The 20,845-nt window shown below is 35.6% G+C and overlaps 1 long non-coding RNA gene and 1 other non-coding gene across 2 annotated transcripts; both read right to left on the bottom strand.

The window, feature by feature from the left end:
- Positions 1-363: 363 nt before the first annotated feature.
- LOC138831679 (uncharacterized) lies at positions 364-3,025 on the bottom strand. Its single transcript, XR_011373427.1, has 2 exons — positions 2,771-3,025; positions 364-503 (listed from the first exon to the last, which is right to left on the bottom strand). It is a non-coding gene; the product is annotated as an uncharacterized lncRNA (long non-coding RNA).
- Positions 3,026-4,633: 1,608 nt separating this feature from the next.
- On the bottom strand, positions 4,634-4,740 carry LOC138832736 (U6 spliceosomal RNA). Its single transcript, XR_011373667.1, has one exon. It is a non-coding gene; the product is annotated as a U6 spliceosomal RNA (small nuclear RNA).
- Between the last annotated feature and the right edge of the window lie 16,105 nt (positions 4,741-20,845).

Genomic DNA, 20,845 nt, shown 5'->3' with positions numbered 1-20,845 from the left:
TGGATGCGATAAATTATGTAGTTGGTTCTATTACTCTCCATCTTATTTAGTGCAATATGCCTTATCTTCCTCATCAGGTATAATCTCTGAAGAGAATTTTGTTTTATCTTATGTAACAAAGTAGATTACCAGACAACAATCTAAATATAGTCCCTGGATTTTTTGCTGGCATATCTTATTTTTATTTGAATAAAGCCATATGATTGAGAAAAAGCAAAGCAACCTGAGCAAAATGCATCTAGAATTACATAATAGTTAAGAGGAATATCAAGCAGGACATAAACTCTTTTCTCCTAGTATGTCCTCGCAGTTCCAAATTCATTAAGTGAAGTAAATGTCACAGTGTGTCCTGAGAGAACAATGCCAAGTTTTTGCATTTAATATCAGTATCTGAATTACAATTTGTTGTTGACTAAATCCCATCTGGAATTTCGTGAGGAAGTATCTGCTCTTCTGTTGACCTTTCTTCATCCTCCTTCAGATCCATCTTGTACATCCTCCACCTACATCAATAACAACACAAAAGAAAATTCAGAAAGAAGAAAAGGAAGATGAAGGACTTAAGCTGCAAGAAATAAATCATATTTTTTATCACTTTTAAGGTTAAAATTTGATAACACTAATTTAACACAGCATTCTTTTACCTATGCTATATAAATTTGTAGACTTTTTATCCTAAAAGATTAGCTTTATGTACTAGTTTTAGAAATTACTATAATTGTAAGATAAATCTTACCAGGAGATACTCTTGTGATGTCTAACAGTATATCTTTAGGATTGGAAATTCACTGAACTTCTTGGATGTGCTAACTCCTTTTCTTCTATTTCTTTTTGTACATTTAAAAAATAATAGGCCACTTATTTTTATTTTTTTTATACATTCAAAAGACATAATGCCACAACTTGATACATGTATAGTGTGCAATAATAAATTTAGTAATCTACACAAGTGTGTGTAGCTTTTTTACCTATGCTGTTGTCATTTATATATAAATATATTATGCATGATAAATGTATCTTAAAAATTATTAGAATATATTTTTAATTTTCACATGCTTTTCCCATCATATTAAATAATGTATCTTTAACACGAAGAAGCATAAGGTATTTGAATATTCATTTGTCCATTCAAATCATTTTGTAATCTTGATTAATGACAAGTTATTGACATCTAAAAAACCCTCAAAAAGATAATATTGATAGGTGAGCTGAATAACTGAAGAGGATTTTTGTTGCTAAGTCACAATGTGAGTTTTTAGCACATAGCAAAAAGCAAGTTCTAATAATTGAAAGACACGGTCATTATTTACTTATTTGCCTCACTGCATACTTGTTTCTTCACATGGGCAATTTCCATACATGGATACAGTATAATGAGGCTCACTAAACTCTACTTGTAAAAGGGGATATGGTGGAGAGGTGAATTTGTTCCAACTACTTTGTGCATGTAAATGTATTTTTTCTTCATTGGGCCGGCCTAGTGGGACATACCTATGGTTCCTGCTATTCAGGAAGTGAAGGTATGACTACAACAGTTTGAGGCCAAACTGGGAAAAAATTGTACAAGACCCTATAATTGAAAAACAAATCAATAGAAACAATAGAACTGGGCTTTTGACCAATGTTCAAGTAATAGTTTATGTAACCAGTATGAGGTGCTAGTGATGTAAAGGTATCTTAGAAAAAGACTAAACACAAATTACTCACCTTAGCACCATTATCTTATTACTAGGAATAAGAACATGACTCAGGTGATAGAGCACCTATCTAAAAAATAAACATGTTATTTATATTATATTAGATTATACCTATGTGATGAAAATGTTCACAAGTAAGAGTTTGTAAGTGTATCAGAAGTTGTACACTTTTCAACAATCCTTTTGTAGGCACAGAAGCAAAGTGTCTGGACAGAATTAACAGAGATTACCAAGGATTGTTTTTTATTTCCAATTTTCTAAGTAATGTAAATCTACTGAAACTAATTTAATTTTTTACTCTTCTTTTATGTTTATACTTTTCCAATTTCATTCAGAATCAGGAATGGTCAGTCAGAAACATAATGATCACCTTTTGTAGTTCTAATCATAGTTCACATCTTAGCACAGCTTATAATTCGGACCAACCTGTGGAGGGTTTTGAATAGCAATGGCCCAGCTGTCATTGACTTACCTAAGACAGTTATATCCTCTGTTGTAGGCCCTTAGAATATTGAAGAGCACTATAAAAGATCATTGAATATATCAGCCACATAGTGTTGGTGTCATTTTCCAGAAGCAGTATTCATTTTTATTTATAAATGTATGCAATTTTGTCTTAGCAGTGACATTTGCAGAATGATTATGTAATTAATAACTAGTAGCAGTTTTGAGCTAAGTGCTTCCACACATTATCTCTTTGAATGCTCCTACACACTTCATGGGTTAGCTTATCTATTTTAACATTAGACTAATTGTTGTTAGGGAAGGAACTTGGAGCTTTTCAGTAATGTAAGAGGTTAGACACTTCTAGGTAAGGTGGGCCTGGGGTTTAAATGTCAAACATTTACACCTAAGCCTTACTGAATAGCTTACTATAAATATGGCATTTTATGTTGGAAAACACAACTTCAATCACTTCTGATGTGAACATGAGGCATAAGTTCTGTCTAGACAGCATTAAAACATATATTTCTTGCCTTAATAAAATGGTGCCTTGAAAGAGACCAAACAGAAATTATAGTTGTCAGCACATTTATGGTGGAAAATAAACAACCTAAGCAATGTTTTCTTACCTTTGCTGGATAAAAAATTGAGTATTGTTGGAAAGGGAAAAGGCTAAGAAAACCCACTCTGGATGGAAACTATCTGGTTAGGAAATTTGATTTATGGCAAGTATAAAAAAGTGCTGAAGCGGATGTTGCTACTTGTCATTGGAAGCTAATGTTGAAAAATATCTTCTGAATTTCATGGTTTTCTTTATTGAAAGCTATAAATGAAGGAATGAAAGTCTCTAGATGAAGAATTCACCTTAATAATATGGTTAGACTTTCAACAGGAAAACAGATCAGTAAGTATTGGTTTCAGATACAATTATCTGCATACATCCTTCTTTAAGAGCTAATAAGCCAGACACTGTGACACTGTTGAAAGTATGATAGGTCATAATTAAGGATAGTGACCTTGTGAATGGAATATTAAGATGTTAGAGATGTAAAGGCCTTAGAGAGTATAATTTCAAATGCCTTTATTTACATATATGGAAGCTAAAGCCTATCAATTTATGCTCCATATATGCTCCACAGATAGTTCTATCAAGGTTAAAACTGATATATGAGTAACCTTCTCTATTAAATATCACTTGCAGTAAACCATCCATAGAAGTTAGAATACTGTATTCAGACCAACATTGTGCCTGCCTCTATTACCTGGAGCTTGGATTCTATTTACAGAAGCCTGAAGAATTCATTGCAGAAACACGCAAATTAAAACCATCACCTGTAAAGCACAAAAGCCACTAATATTTCTCTTACTGCAATGCCTACTAAAAGATTTTTTTAATTGTGAAAATGCTGTATAGAGGGGTTACAATTACATGGGCAAGATAAGGAGTACATTTCTTATCAAGCATTTTAGCCTCCTCCTTTGTTTCCCCTTCCCATCCCTTCCCATCTCCCAACCCCCCTCCCCAAATTGTAAAGTTTGTTTTTTTGACATAACGACTTGTACATCTCATTGTTGCAATGGGTCCACCTGTATCCCTAGTTAATCAATTTGTTTTTTCCCTTCCCCTCCACAAATTATACCGACATCAAATACAGTGAAAGCACGGGTTATACCGTGGGGGAGGGACATACAAAGGAATAAAGAAATCATCTTATAAGTATGTTAGAAACAATCGCATGAAAGAAAAAACATTTGAGTACTTATCTTGGGGATCATTTCACCTAACATCAACTTATCTGACCTTTTCTGCTTGTCTCAGACATATACTAGTTATTGCAAATAAGGGAAACCATGGGACCTATGTTTCTTTGGGCTTGGCTTACTTCATTTAATATAATTTTTTCCAAGTCTTTCCATTTCCTAACAAATGGGGCAATGCCATTCTTTCTGATGGAGAAATAGAATTGAATTGTGTAAATTTACCACATTTTCTTGATCCATTCATCTACTGAGGGACATCTGGGTTGGTTCCATATCTTAACTATGGTAAATAATGCTGCAATAAACGTAATTGTGCTGGTAGCTTTATTATGGTCTTGTTTGTGATCATTTGGGTAAATGCCCAAAAGTGGGATTGCTGGGTCATAGGGGAGCTCTATGTGGAGTCTTTTGAGGAACCTCCATACTACTTTCCAAAGTGGTTGAACAAGATTACACTCCCACCAACAATGCAGTAGGGTACCCTTCTCTCCACATCCCCTCCAGCATCTGTTATTATTAGAGTTCTTGAGTATAACCATTCTAACTGGGGTGAGGTGGTATCTCAATGTTTTGATTTGCATTTCTTTTATGGCTAGGGAGGTTGACAATTTCTTCATGTGTCTAAAAGATTTTTTTTCTTTTTTTTAATTTAATTTTATTTTATTTGTGAACATACTGTACAGAGGAGTTACAATTACGTGGGCAGGATAATGCGTACATTTCTTACCAAGAAAAATATGGAACGCTTCACGAATTTGCGTGTCATCCTTGCGCAGGGGTCATGCTAATCTTCTCTGTATCGTTCCAATTTTAGTATATGTGCTGCCGAAGCGAACACTCTAAAAGATTTTTAATGTTTTTTTATTGTGAAAATACTGTACAGCGGGGTTACAGTTACATGAGCAAAGAAATTTCTGGATAATATCTTATCCAGCATTGTTGCTTCCTCCTCTGTTTTTCCCCTACCATCCCTTCTCTCCCACCTCCAGAACTACACCCCCCTTCTCCCTGCACCTAAATTGTAAAGTTTGTTTTTCAACATAGTGCCTTGTACATCTCATTGTTACAATGGGTCAACCTGTATACCTATTTAAACATTTTGTTTTTTCCCTTTCCCTCTCCCAATTATATCGACATCAAATACAGTGAAAACAGGGGTTATACCGTGGGGGAGGGACATACAAAGCAACAAAAAGAAATCAGATGGTCCCTTATAAATACGTTAGAAACAATAGCAAGCAAGAAAAAAACCACTTGTGTCGCTACCTTAGGGTTCATTTGCTTAACTTCATCTTATTACCTTCCAGGACCTTCCAGATTGAAATTCTTTAAAACTGGCATTCCCTTGAATCAAGTTCCAGGTATAAATTGTTTGACAGTGTGCCACAGGCCACTGATTACCTGTATTCAGTCAGCAGAGAATCATCCTAGCCTACAGCCCTTATTCCCTCAGTACTTTCCACATCACAACACTCCCTAGACATATCCTGATTCTACTGTGACAAATTTGGGAAATGTTTTGAATCAATTTACCATTCCAAAAAACCACTCAAACACCTAGAGAGTAGAAATATTCATGTTTTGATTTTATTTTATGGACTTGAGGGTTTATTCATTATTAAATTAATTTTAGCAGAACAGTTTTATAGAAGAGTTCCAGGCCAAAGAAGGTATACCATTATGTATAATCTGTCAACACTCCAATCCAAGAATAAAATTCCAAGTAAGGCTGTTTTAACTTCTTCCTATACATTATATTAGGGAGTACTTGTCCTTTTTATTTTTGTTTACTTAGCTTAATATGCCCAGGTTCATCCAGTGTTGTCATACATGGAAAAATTTTGTTCTTTTTTAAGAAAATATTCGTGGTAATTTTATTCAAGTAAGAAAATGTATATCAACAGTAGACTAGACAGCAAATTGTAGTATAGCCACTCAATTATATTAGTATACTTCAACAATATTCATGCAACAAATAGATATATTGTTGAATGAGATTTGGGAAAAATAATTCATAGAGATAGCAAAAATTGAAGAGGATTGATTCTGCCAATAGACATTTGGCATTTTATGTCTTCTATTACAGATTCTATTAATCAAACTATCTTGTTGACTGCTAGAGATGAGTGATTTTGTTGCTGGTGTGTATTTTGATTTGTCTTTAGGTACTAGCAGTGTATAAAATTGGTTTCTTCATAAAATTTTTATCTTTAACTGTTGTACAAAGGAATTGCCTTTCACAAACTGTGAATACAATACCACCTTAAATTGTCACTCCTTTCAACATCCTTCATTGGATTCTTGTCTGCATTCTCTCATTTCTCTCCTCTTCATTTGTCCACCCTTTTGCCTTAACTCCACCCCATCCTTTCAAGTATTTTTTTTCAAATTTGACTTTGTCTTTCTAAAGAGTTACACTATTTGAATTCTCCTTTGAATCTACCATATTTCAGTTAACACATTTGTATATTGAATATAATTATTTATAAATTTATTATGTTTTATTCTTTCTTGGCAAGTCCTAGGGCTTGAACTCAGGCCCTGGACACTCTCCCTGAGCTGCTTTTGCTCAAGACTAGTACTGTACCACTTGAGCTACAGCAGCACTTCTGGCATTTTCTATTTATGCAGTACTAGGAATTGAACCCAGGGCTTCATGCATGAGTGGCAAGCACTCTATCACTAAGCCACATTGCCAGACAATTTTATTCTTTTTAAAGGCTGATTGTGTGTGTGTGTGTGTGTGTGTGTGTGTGTGTGTGTGTGTGTGTGTGTGTGTGTGTGTGTGTGTGTGTGTGTGTGTGTGTGTACATTTTAACCTATTCATCTCTTGATGGACATTTGGATTACCCCTAAAACTTAGCTAGTGAGAATAATGCTACAGTGAACTAAAGTAGAAGGAAGTCATAATAATTCATTTTTGAAGAGAAAGTCAAGGAAAAAAACGTATATGTGAACGGTAAAATCAAACTTTTATTTGTAAAATATCTACTTTACAAACTAACTTCAAAATTATATTTGGTGTTATGGGTTATTTCACAGTTAAAATAATTTATTTCATTATACATAGGAACATGGGAATATTTGATGGAAATATCTTTTCATGAAAAGTCAAGTATAAATATTTTTATTATAAACAAAGCAGTACACTGTAAATATCAATTTAGATACATGGTTTATAAAACATCTAAATTTTATTGGCAGTTCTTTTTGTCTGTGTTACTCATAAATAAAAACTTTGATAAGTAAAACAGAACATGGCAATGAAATGCCAATAAAATATTTGAATTTCTCTCTCAAAACCTTTGAAAGGTTAGATGAGTGATCTTTAATATCTTTTGACTTTAAAATGCAAATGATTAATCTGTACTTTCCAATACCTTTTACTGTGGAATATAGCAATTCATTTTTGACCCTGTCCAAGTCTATCTACCATGTATTTTTTAATAATTTTAAAAGCTGAATGAGGATTCACATAAATACTTATGACACCTTAGGCCTAGCACTAGTGGCTCATTCTTGTAATCCTAGCTACCAAGAGGCTGAAATCTGAGGACCCCAGTTAGAATCCAGCCCAGGCAAAATAGTCATGAGATTCTATTTTTTTTTTTTTTGCAAAGATGATATTCAGAGGGGCTACAGTTACAGTTATATAAGTAAGTTAATAAGCACATTTCTTGTTGAACAGTGTTACCCCCTCCCTCATTTTCTCCCACTTTCTAATCCCCCCAACCCCCACCTCTCTTCTCCCCCAAGTTGCAAAGTTCATTTCCAACTGTTTTGTGCGTATGGCTGTGGCATTGGTTCACCCTTTGTCCTGTTATCTCTAACAATCAGAAGGCTGAAAGTGAAAGTGTGGCTCAAGTGATAAAGTTCTAGCCCTGAGAATAAAATCTCAGGGACAGTGCCCAGGTCCTGAGTTTAAGCCCCAGGAAACACACACACACACACACACACACACACACACACACACACACACACCTATACCCCCCTCCCACACACACCAATATAAAGAGAAATCATGACCTGTGTCATTAATATAATTAAGCTATGAGACCTTGGGGTGACCTGAATTATGCTTAACTTGGCCCATTGAAAATGCAGGGAATCAGTTTCTTAATTTCTGCAGTTCCCTTGAACCATTCTGCCCCCCAACACACATTTTTTTGTTCTTCCTTACTAAAGCTTACAGGGTCTAGTTCCCTCAACTGTAACCAAAATTTGTGCGCAATTTTACCTTTCATCTCCTTGCTTTCTCCTTTTGCTCAATTCTGATTTTTATTAGCTGTCCTGTATATGTGTCCTTTGTTCTGTATTATTTCAGAATCTAAAATATGGTACACTAGACTGCCACTAACAAGCCACCCTAATGTGGCTGAAGATGTTTGGTCTTTTACAAACTTCTCTTGCTTCAGATACATCTATTTGTTCAATTCAATTTCAACATGGCACTGCATTTTCCATTTCATAGTCATCATGATCTAAAGTGCTTCCTCCACACCCTCACTGCACCTCATTACTCCTCATAGAACACGAAGCAAGCACCAGTCATTTGTTTCAGATTTTCTAAGAATAAGTTTGATTTTCATTCCCAAACCTCTATCTAAATACTACTAAAGCACACCAATGCATTCTGCTATCGTTTTATTCATTCACATAGCTCTGAACTACATTCTCTTAGAGAACCTGGGTTAATAAACCTTTGAAGCCAATTATGTCTACTTGACTCCTTCCATGTTATCTCTCAACTCCTCTCCACAACAAATTCAAAACTCATAAACCTAATGTCTATTTGGCCCACATCTGTAAAGCTACAGTTGCTCAGGCTTACATAGTCTTGAAAAAGAATTTAAAATCAAACAATAGGATGATAGTTAGCTCACTGTTTTCTTTTCTCTTTCAAAATGAAGGGATACACTTAAGGTACATTTGCCTGGCTTTTACTTATTAAAAAAAACTTGTTAAGAGATCTCTATTTCACACTACCACCCCCTCTATAGCTACTTATAATATGTCAGTGAGTAAGACAGGTAGGATTTCAGCCCTTCTGGAGATCATTGTCTAAAATGGAAGGCAAATACATGTTTATATTAGAATATGCCTATAAATCTAAAATTAAACATAATGGATGGATAAAGGCAAAAAATTATACTTGGACATGATAAATTCAACAGGACTCTAAACATTCACACAATGAAACCCAAGGAAGATATTTTTAAGAGGATCACCAAGGTACAATAGCTATGTGCACATTCATCATATAAAATGATGTTTGTCAAAATGAACTCCATGAAATGGAAACCAGAAGGTTTCTTACTATTTTGCTTTTTGATTTTTTTCTCCTTTATCTCAATTTTTAATTATGTAACTTTTGTCTTGTATATAAGTTTATCTGTTTGGGGAAACACAGAAATATAGAAATGCAATGATACTCCTTAGATATTGTTGAAAATGTACTATACAACTTTTGTAGGAAGGGGGTGGAGAAGGAAAAAATGTTGAAAAAACTGTGAGAAAAAAGGGAAGAGTGACACAGTTCAAACAAGGAATGTACTCACTGCCTGATTTATGTAAATGTAATCCCAATGTACATTTCCTTTACAATAAAGAAGTATATATACATGCAAATATATTTGTAAGAGTTGATGGAAAAAGTGGTAAATAGATATGTAAACTCAGAAGAACAGAAAATGGACAAAGAGATATTTGTTGGCAGGGTGAAGTCTTTCTTGGTTATAATATGTAGTACCCAGATGCCAGAGAAGGCTCTCAGAACAAGTGAAAGAACATGGGTAAGAGTTCTGCGGTAGGAAAAAGCACCATATATTTTTGGCCTAAGTGAAATCTAGGGTAGACTGAGTACTGAAAATGAGAGGAAATTCAGTATGAGAGGGACTTGGTTAAGGGATACAGTTTATGACAGAAAGGCACACTAAGACCACATAAAGGATACTGGTTTTATTGCTGAAAACTTTTTAAAAAGGCTCCATGTAAGATAAGCAGAGGTGAGAAAAGAGGGAAGTCAGGGATGCCAATTTGGAGGTCACTTCAATGATCCCCAGCCAGGGATGATACTGGCTAGATGGTTGAAGTCCTGGTGAACAGTCCAGAATTTAACCCAGTCAATAGATACACAAGTATTAGTTAGAGAAAGGATGATTGACAGAAAATGTCTTCAGTGATTAGACTATGATGACATTATTAAAGATCGAGGCTGGGGAGGGGGTAACAAGTTAAACAAGAAATGTACTCACATCAACCACTTTGGAAAGTAGTATGGAGGTTCCTCAAAAGACTCCACATAGAGTTCCCCTATAACCCAGCAATCCCACTTTTGGGCATTTACCCAAATGTTTACAAACAAGACCACACTAAAGCTACCAGCACAACTATGTTTATTGCAGCATTATTTACTATAGCTAAGATATGGAACCAACCCAGATGTCCCTCAGTAGATGAATGGATCAAGAAAATGTGGTATATATACACAATGGAATTCTGTGCCTCCATCAGAAAGAATGACATTGCCCCATTTGTTAGGAAATGGAAAGACTTGGAAAAAAATTATATTAAGTGAAGTAAGCCAAGCCCAAAGAAACATAGGTCCCATGGTTTCCCTTATTTGTAATATCTAGTATATGTATGAGTCAAGCAGAAAAGGTCAGATAAGGTGATGTTAGGAAAATGAACCCTAAGATATCTATTCAAATGTTTTTTTTTCTTTCATGCATTTGTTTCTAACACCTTTATAAGATTATTTCTTTGTTGCTTTGTATGTCCCTTCCCCACAGTATAACCCCTGCTTTCACTGTATTTAATGTTGGTATAATTTGTGGAGGGAAGGGGAAAAACAAGTCGTTTAAATAAGGATACAGGTGGACCCTTTGCAACAATGAGAAGTACAAGTTGTCATGTCGAAAACGAACTTTACAACTGGGGGGAAAGAGGATTGGGTGGGGGGGGCGGGTGAGGCTGGGAAGAGATTGGAAAGGGAAACAAAGGAGGAGGCTACAATGCTTGATAAGAAATGTACTCATTAACTTGCCCATCTAATTGTAACCCCTCTGTACAGTATTTTCACAATAAAAAATAAATAAAAATTTTTAAAAAAGAAATGTACTCACATAGTCCAATGGTTTCCCTTATTTTCAGTAACTACTATATGTTTGAGACAAGCAGAAAAGGTCCAATAAGATGATGTTAAGCAAAATGAACCCCAAGATAAGGATGCAAGTGGTTTTTTTTCTTTCTGGCTATTGTTTCTAATGTATTTATAAGGCATCATGTTATTTTTTTTGTTGCTTTGTATGTCCCTCCTCCACAGTATAACCCCTGTTTTCACTGTATTTGATGTTGGAATAATTTGGGGAGGGGAAGGGAAAAAACAAATTGTTTAAATAGGGATACAAGTTGACCCATTACAATAATGAGATGTACAAGACGCTATGTTAAAAATGAGCTTTATAATTTAGGCACGGGGTGGGGGGAGGTGTAGTTGTGGATATGGGAGGGGGAAGAGATTGTAGGGGAAAAACAAAGGAGGAAGCAACAATGCTTGATAAGAAATGTACTAATTACCTTGCTTGTGTGATTGTAACCTTTCTGTACAGTATTTTCACAATAAAAAAAACTTATTTTAAAAAAGGAAATGTACTTACTACCTTACATATGTAATTGTAACCCCTCTGTATATCACCTTGACAATACAATTTGAAAAAAATCATGAAAGATGCCAAGCTTGTGGTGGGAGAAACAGTTCAGATTAGAGCATGCTCCTTTTTGTATGTGAGAAAATTAGTGTTGAGAAGCAACAATATAAGGGGATAGGAAGAGGCAATGAGACAAGAAAAGAAACTTAGAAGGTCAATGTAGCAGTTGCAAGTTAGAATCTTGGGCAAAGACAACACTGCTGGGTAGGGAATGTGGAATCTGAAGAAAAGAAGATTAAGGAAGGAGAAGGTATGTTAGCAGAAGCTGGTAACATGTGGAGAAAGGAATAGGAGGAAAGCTATGGAGTTATCAAATACAAGGAAATAAACTATTTCTTGCAAAGGGGACAACTAACAATGCAGATTAATAATAATGCTCAGCTTTCAAGTACTAGAGAAACATAGGGTAGATCTGGGAGGAGGGAGTGGAAAGGCAGAAGCCGGTGGCTATAACTACAATTGAAGTAACAAGGTTGACAAGACGTGTACTCACTACCTTACTATGTAACTGAAACCCCTCTGTACATCACCTTGACAATAAAAAAGATTAAAAAAAAGAAAACAAAAGAGAAACATAGTCACTGGTAGGCCAAATTAGGCACTTGTGAATGCAATTAGTTTGAAGATAAATGAATAATGGGCAGTTATAGGTAGTTAGGAAAAACAAGAGTCTGAATGCTGGAAGTGACACTGGGAAAAGAAGAGAGCAGTATCCAAAGTTCCCAATCTGCTTGCCTAGAAAATGTAAGAAGAAAAGGAATTAGAGTGTTTGGAAAGCATTCCACTGAGAGAGTGTACCGGGTTCCAAACCACTGTCAGCACCTATGTCACCCTCTGTAGTCATGGAAACTTTTTATTTTCCTTTTAGGTCAATACTTTATAATATCAGTGTTGGAAAAATTGAACTACCACACATTTCACCATATAATTGTAACATGTAACATCTTAGAACAAAAACTTGGCCTCACATTTTGGCATGGTGCTTTAGGTTAGTTTATCCAATACATAGATAATAAAGGCTTGGAATATAAACATAATAACTGCGCATATGTTTTCAGTTAAAATACTATTTTAGGCTTTTTAGTGTTGTGAACTGTCTAGGGAGTTATAGCTGAATCTTATTTTGTCAGTGCTTTTGAAGCCACAAAATGATTTTCTATGTAAAGAACTGATTAATATAGATGACTTCTGTCTTCTGATGGCCTTGTAAAATATTTCCTGTAAACTGTGCTTTCATTGGATTTATTTCATCTTTTCATGCTTGCTAATAAGACATCTCTTTGGCTGGGAATAGTTTCTGGCTCATCCAAGTTAAGTTCACCTGCTGTGCTGCTGTAGACTCCGGGTGAGCCTTGTCATTTGGTTCTCATCAGCAGAATATGACATGCAGGACATGAGCTCAATGGGCAGAGTGGCAAAGCCAGTGGAGGGAAGAGCTATGGAGTTTATAGCAGAGGTGGTATGAGTTGCTGTACTTCCTGAGCATCTGTATGACATGCCAAATTAAATATTTCCATTCCCGTGATGATTAGCATTTTCATCACTCTTCTGAACACTCCAAATATTTTGTGATATGGTCGATGGCAAAAAGGACTCCACTTTTATGTTGATAACATTTTGAAAATATGGTAAGTGTATCAGACTATTGGGTTCAAAGGATATTACCGATTGGACGGCTAAGTTAGTCATAAACCATGGACAAATAGAATGTGTTTTGCTACTACAATTAAAAACGAACTTGGTAAGGGAAATAATAAAATGCTAAAACAAGGATACAGGTTGATCCATTGTAACAATGAGATGTACAAGACACTATGTTGAAAACAAACTTTATAATATCTTGGGGTGGGGAGGGATGAGTTGGGGAGGTGGGGAGGGAAGGGATGGTAGAGAAAAACAAAGGAGGAGTAGCAATGCTCAATAGGAAATGTACTCATTACCTTACTTATGTAACTGTAACTCCTCTGTTCAGTATCTTTACAATAAAAGATATATTTAAAAAAAACAAACTTGGCATTATAATGCCACCTCTATGAACATTCTTTCTCAAACAGTCTAACAGGATCTCAAGTCCATGTCAGCAAATCCATGAGAGGCTCTACTCTGAGAAGATCCCTTAGAGGAGATGAATCACTTTGGAGGTATAAACAATCTGATATGGAATCCAAGGAAGGAAACAAAGCAAAAATACTTAAGAAATAGTCCACAGGAAAATAGTTCCATCTTTTATGAAATTCAGAAAGCCGGATTTTTCAAATTTTCAATGACAAATCATTTTCCTTTTTGAATACCCACAGTTGGAAGGAATCAATTCTGAGAGTACTTAAAAAAACAAAATACTTGTGCAGAAAGTATCATCTAAGTTGAATTTCAGGCTGTATTGATCCAACTGATACATATTCCAAGTAAACTAGTGCCAGTCCTGTATCTAGGGCCAAAGCATGGATGGGATTTTTTTCTTTTCTTTTTCTTTTTTTTTTACTTTTTTATTGTGGAAAATACTGTGCAGATGGGTTACAATTACATGGGCAAGATAATGAGTACATGGGATTTTTTTTTCTAATGGATATAATCAGAGTTGGAGGAACTGAAACAATAAGCATGCTTCCTAATATAAGCTAAGTAGTTGATCTGTGAGTAAAAGAATACTAGATTATAAGCAAGCCAAAGTTATAAATCAGGGCTGGGAATGCTTGCCTTGTATGCATGAAGCCCTGGGTTCTAGTCCTCAGTACCACATACACAGAAAAGGCTAGAACTGGCACTGTAGCTCAAGTGGTAGAGTGCTAGCCTTGAGCAAAAGAGGCTTAGGGACAGGGCCCAGGCCCAGAGTTCAATTCCCAAGGGTGGCCAAAACAAAATCAAAGGGGGAGAAGGTAACTAGTCAATAATTTAAAAAATATAATTGAAAATCATCTGAATCCCAGCCAATTAGAAAATGACATTTAATAAAGATTTGAAGAAGGGAAGGGGGCTAACAGGGGAGTATCTGAGAAAATAACATTCCAGGGAGAGTGATGGTCAGTGTGTGCCCTGCGGCAAATATTTCTCCACATGAGGTGTCCTGTGCTTTTGTGTTGTATTGGTCTAAAAACAATAGAGCATATGCACAGGACCACAACTTATTGACCCTTATTCCTGACAGATTGCCCAGAGGACTTTATTCATCTATGTCTAGTCTGTTGGTACCCCTCCCAAGAGACTTTGAAATCTCTCTTTGTAAGACTCAAGATTAATATTCCTGGGATTATTAAGATTCCTGGAAATCTACTGGCATCCAATTGAAGGTCCACAACAACTTGCCACACATTGCTTTTGAGAAAACAATGTGTGCAGATGGATGCATTAAATCAGTAGTGTTAGGCAGAATAAAGATTCCTCCCCTCAAAGATGTGTGTGTGTGTGTGTGTGTGTGTGTGTGTGTGTGTGTGTGTGTGTGTGTGTGTGTGTGTGTGTGTGTGTGTGTACTTGCCAGGAACCTATCAATATTTTCTCTTACTTGGCAAAGGAGACTTTGTGTTTGATTCTGCTGAGGATTTTTAAATATAGAGATTATGTTGGGTTATTTTTGTGGGCTAAATATAAAGGTGCTTGTGAAAGAGCTGCTGGAGAGTCCCTCATGGTGTCTTTATAAGAAAGTGATTTGTTCAAGGATGTATGATCTACACTGTCTTCATATTTCAATAGGTAACAATACATCCCACAATGAATATGCAAACCAGAAACCAAATTTTCTCAAAATATTATGCACAATTCCAGAACTATATTGGACTTTGAAATAGAAATAGAAGTAGAAGAAACAGAAGAAACAGGAGAAATAGAAGAGTCTTTTCAACTCTGCCAATGCAGATTATAAACATCATCCTTGTGAAGGTAAAAGGAGAATGATGCAGTATGCAGAAGAAAAGAAGTAATAGTAACTCTTTGGCTTCCAATAAGCCATATGCAATTAAACTTACAAGTTTTTGAAAAGAGTCTAGGCTAGGGTGGAATTTCTCTGATTTCTTGTAGCTTTTGATGTGATGTAGCTACCAGGAGGGACAGTTTCCACGAATTCTATCCTTGCTCTCAGAAGGGCACCAAGAACATTTTGGTCTTTAAATCTCATCCACGTCTACACAGCTCAGAAGGTAGCAGAAGAATCCCAGGGACCCAGGTAGATTTCAAATGTACACTCCAGCTTTGAAGATAGGAGGATGCAAGGAGTCTCTATTCATTGGAAAAGGCCAAGCAATGAATCCATCACCACTCAGTTTGGAATATAGGACTTCTGACCTCCATTGCTGTAAAAGAAAAAGTTGCTGTTTGGCTAAGACCCACATCATGTGATAATTTGAGCAGACATCAGCAGTGGACCCATAGACAAATCAGAGAAGGAAACTATTAGCGAAGTTCAAAACAAAAGAAATAAAACAGGAAAATGAGCAGTCCGTATAACTAAACATGCACAGGGAATCCAAGTCTTACACAAGCAGGATGAAAGGCATACGTACTGATTATTCAGTGATCATTTGAGTTGGACAACACATGTTATGAAAGTGGTCAGAATCATAATGAAGCTATTCCATTTGAAACTGCATCATAAATGTAGCCTAGAGTCCTTGTGAAAAAGATCTGACATGTGTACCTATTACAAACACTACTATAAGGACTCTGGAAAACCCAGTTGTATGATATCTCAGGAATGACAGGAAATGTGTGTGAGTTTTACGATGTTGATAAAACAAAGACAGGGTGCATCTTTAAGATAAAAACATATAGATATAATAAAATAAGGCCTATGATTCCATTCATAGGTGCAATAAACAGTGTAGGTAAACCTCTCAAAGAAACGTTTTACATTTATTCTAAGATTCTTAAGGATCAACCATCTATGGCAATTCCTATGTGCCATGAATTTTAAACATTGCTTTCTTTCTTTCTTTCTTTCTTCCTTCCTTCCTTTCTTTCCTTCTTTCTTTCTTTCTTTCGTTCTTTCTTTCTTTCTTTCGTTCTTTCTTTCTTTCTTTCGTTCTTTCTTTCTTTTTCCTCTTTCTTTCATTTTTTTCTCTTTCTTTCTTCTGATCTTTCAGTTTCTATCTTTGCCTGTCTCTTTCTCTCTCTTTCTTTTGCGTGGTTTCTTGAAGCCAGAGCTTGGCTCTGTCCCTAAACTTCTTTTCTCAAGGCTAGAACTCTACCGCTTGAGCCATAGCTCCACTCACTTCTAGCTTTTTAGTGGTTTAATGGAAATAAGAGTCTCATGAACTTTCTTGCTCTGGCTGGCTTCAAAGTGAAATCCTCAGATCTCAGCCTTAGAATTAAAGGTATGAGCCATTGGTGCTTGATTGTACCTTTCTTAGACCTACCAATTCTTCACTTCAATCACATCAATTTGAGGCATAATTTGTCTACTCTTTTAGAGAGGGAAGGGAGAGAGAAAGGGAGAAAAAGAGAGAAGGGGAGAGATTATAAAAATCCTTCATCTTTTCTATGATGAAACCAGCATTACTTCTGAATTGGAAATATTGGTAGCATTTTTCACAATTGCAAATTCTCCTTTAACAGACAATACTCAGACAAAAACTTCTCTTGCTCAGAGAACCACTCCTGGAACAAGTGTCTGTATTAGAGTTCTCAGAAGAAAAAAAATAGAGAAGTGATAAGTATTTACTTAACAAAATTGGCTTGTGAAATAATGGAAGGTTGACAAATGCAAATTTTTATGGGGTAGGTCAACAGGCTAACAATTCAAGGAAGAGTTTCAATGTGAGTCTCCAGCCATCCTTCTAACCGAATTCCATTTTCCTTGGGAGACATAATCTTTGTTCTGGAGGGAAATCATTTTGTCACATTCAGCAAAGTCAAGTCTTTGTGTTAATAAAACTTTCCACTGATCAAATGAGGCTCACTCACATTGGTAAAAGCAATTTGCTTTTCTCAAAATCCACTGTTTTAAATGCTAATTTCATCCCCAAACACCCTTACATAAACATCCATGATAACATCTGACAAAATAGTTGGGCAACTGACCTAACCAAGATGACACATGTAATTTTCTATTTAAACACAAAGATACTAAACTGGTTTTATCAACAGAAGAAATCATAAGTAGAAAGAAATTTCCTCTCTCTCTCTCTCTCTCTCTCTCTCTCTCTCTCTCTCTCTCTCTCTCTCTCTCTCTCTCTCTCTCTCTCTCTCTCTCTCTCTCTCTCTCTCTCTCTCTAACATACAAAGCCAGGCAATCAGTGACTCTGCATCTAAGCTCAGTTACTGCTGCAGTCTAACTGGAAGAGCCAAGAACCCACCTTTTACTATAGTGCTTCTGAGAATTGTGTTTATAGACACATACTTTAACACCAAGCATTAATCTAATGATAGCAAACTTAGGCAGTAGAGATTTCTAATTTAAATTTCCACTTCACCTTTTCTGTCCAGCCTGTGCTATCTCTTGTACAGTACTTTTTCTTAAAAATAAACAGATGACACTGTAGAAACCCCTTGTGTTTCAGGAACTGTGACTCTTGATCTGCACTCAAACAATCACTGCCAGTGAAGATGAGAGAGCTGGGCATCTATGTACGTTTCTGTCTGCTGAATGGGAAAGCGGTTCAGGATCCAAAGGTTGAGAAGCCATTGCTTTAGGAGGAAGCTTGCAGTAGCATTGCTAGTAAGTAAATAATTGGCCTGAGGAAACTATTGTTTTCTTTCACATACTTTCAACCTGAAACCATTATGAAGCTCACTCATCAGCTGAGTTAGAAGGTTAAAAGGGAAAAATGACTTAAGACAAAGTGAGACTAAGCTAGCATTTTCTGATATCCATTATAGTAGGGGTTACAACAACACGGCAGACAGGTCTGGAACAGGGATACTCATCTTTTCAATATCAGCAATACTAGCACAAAATAGAAAAGGGCTTTAATTATGATTCAGAACCATAATGAGGAAAAGACATTGAAAGAATTAATACAAAGAACTACTTTTTGTACATGTCATATCCCTCACATTACATATATATATATATATATATATATATATATATATTTGTGCATGCCTATATACCTAGTCTTTATACATCCTATTCTGAATTATCACTGGATTGTCAGAATTTACTGTAAATTCTTGTCCATAGATACCTGCCAGGATAGGATGTTATGTAGGACCACACACACAAAGCACATCCATGGAGTTCCATGTCCATCCTCAGAACATAAACAGATGAACATGTCTCGATACATTTCCAGAATAGAAGAAAAACTTTCTTTGTGTGGGGGCAGAAGCCCACATACTTGATTGCACATTCAGATCTTCAGATGTGAAAACTGATTGTTGAATACTGATTGTTGAACCATGAATAGTAAACTGACCACTTTGTAAATATAAGACTTAAGAAGTGTGATGAACTAAGTTATGACCCTTCATCTCAAAATATGTATGTTGAAGTCTCAACATCCAGAAGCTCAAGAATGCAACTGTATTTAGATATAGGACCTGTAAAGTAGTGGTCAAGATTAAATAAATCTATGAATCTATGATTTAAATAGAGATCCAGAGACACACACAAAAAGAGAAGGTGACATGAAGACACAGTAAGAGATTGATCACCTGCAAAGGAGAGAGAACTGAAAACAGCCCTGCTAAGACATAGAACCATTATCATTCTCCTGAACCATGACAGAATATCTTTTTCTTATTTAGGAATTCTAGTTTGTGGTACATTGTTATGGAACTCCTAGGAAATTAATCTAACAAGAAGAAAGAAAGTGCAGAAATAACAACACAGTGAACACCCTAGTACAAAAATTGTAAATGATATTAGAATATTATAATTCAAATTCTTTCTCCTCTTCTCTTATTCTCTTCTTAGAGCTTTCAAGATTGTGATTTTAATATGACCAGTATGTACGATCAGGGATATAGTTTTTCCTTTAACTTACTTCTCATAACAAACATTATGAGGTAGATGCAGAGTTATTGGACAAATGAAGAAACTGAATCTTGACAAAGTTAACAAATTTGGACAGTGGTCTATTTGACCCTATGTACTATTTTCAAAGGGGAGCTATATCGTGGTACGTGCAGAAGCACTAAATTAAACGATGGTTACATATAATATAGTCAATAATTTTATTTACCCTCTGATAGTGTAGTAGACACAGGATACCTTTAAATATCTCCATCTTTATTATGGTAGTGAAATGTTTTACTAGTTTATAAACTACATTGTCCAGCACTCTATGAGTTTCAGAGGTACGCTTCATGGTATTTTGTGGGCTGTTGTGATAATACAAGCTTCTAACAGAATGTTTTGTTTTACATACAGAGTTCCTGTTGAAAAATGTATTTCACTGACTTTTCAAGGAAATAAAAAGTTTAAAACTACGGAACCAGATGATTTCTAAAAATGCCTTCCACTTGTAGCATGTATAAGTTTAACATGCCTCACATTTGCAATATGAATAAAATGTGGGGTTATTTTTTGCAGTTTAGCTATTGAACTAAGACATAAATAAATAAAGAACACAAGGCCTTAAGGATAGAATATGATCAAATACCAAATAAATGACTAGTAAAGCAGCTCCCTGGCCAGCCCAGGGCCAATGTGGTACAGTGCTAAGAAGTATAGGAACTTCTTTCCACTTCAAATTCAGGTACTGAACTTTCCTAAGGAGAGGTTTAGAGCTCACTGTTCAGGAATTTAAAACTTAATAAATGTAGATACAGTGTATGATTTTTGAATAATTTAAATCCCTACCTTATTAAGAATAAAATTTTAAGTAGAGAAGGAAAGGAAAGATAACATTCAACCCTCTACAAGATAATAATGAAAGAAACAAAGTCAACTACTCTTTTTCATCCTATATCCCATTTCTAATGTAAAGTCATCTTTATGAAAAATATAGAGAGGACTCATTAGTAATCTTTACTTCACATTTTATGAGTAATTTGGATTTAGGATATATCTGATACCTTATGAACTAAAGTCCAGGTGGGAAAGGTCAGGGCAGAATGAGGTAAATGATGAGTTTGTTACTAACAGAGGTGTTAAAGTGTAAGCCATTAGGCTTATTACCTAAGAATTATTCCAGCCATAATCACTGGCAGTTTAGAATATTACATTACCCTACCCTGTTACCCAAGTAGTGGTTGAATCTGCAAAACATACAGCATGATCTTGAGCAGAAGAGTGGTTACATGCTTTCTTGAAGCAGTCTGATCCTCCACTGAAACATTCCTCTCATGAAAGGTGAGAGG

This window comes from Dipodomys merriami, unplaced genomic scaffold (assembly GCF_024711535.1).
Source record: "Dipodomys merriami isolate MVZ:Mamm:240054 unplaced genomic scaffold, mDipMer1.0.p SCAF_2, whole genome shotgun sequence".
NCBI lineage: Eukaryota > Metazoa > Chordata > Mammalia > Rodentia > Heteromyidae > Dipodomys > Dipodomys merriami.
Note: the sequence above shows the minus strand (reverse complement) of the source record. Positions and strands in the feature narration are given on the sequence as shown.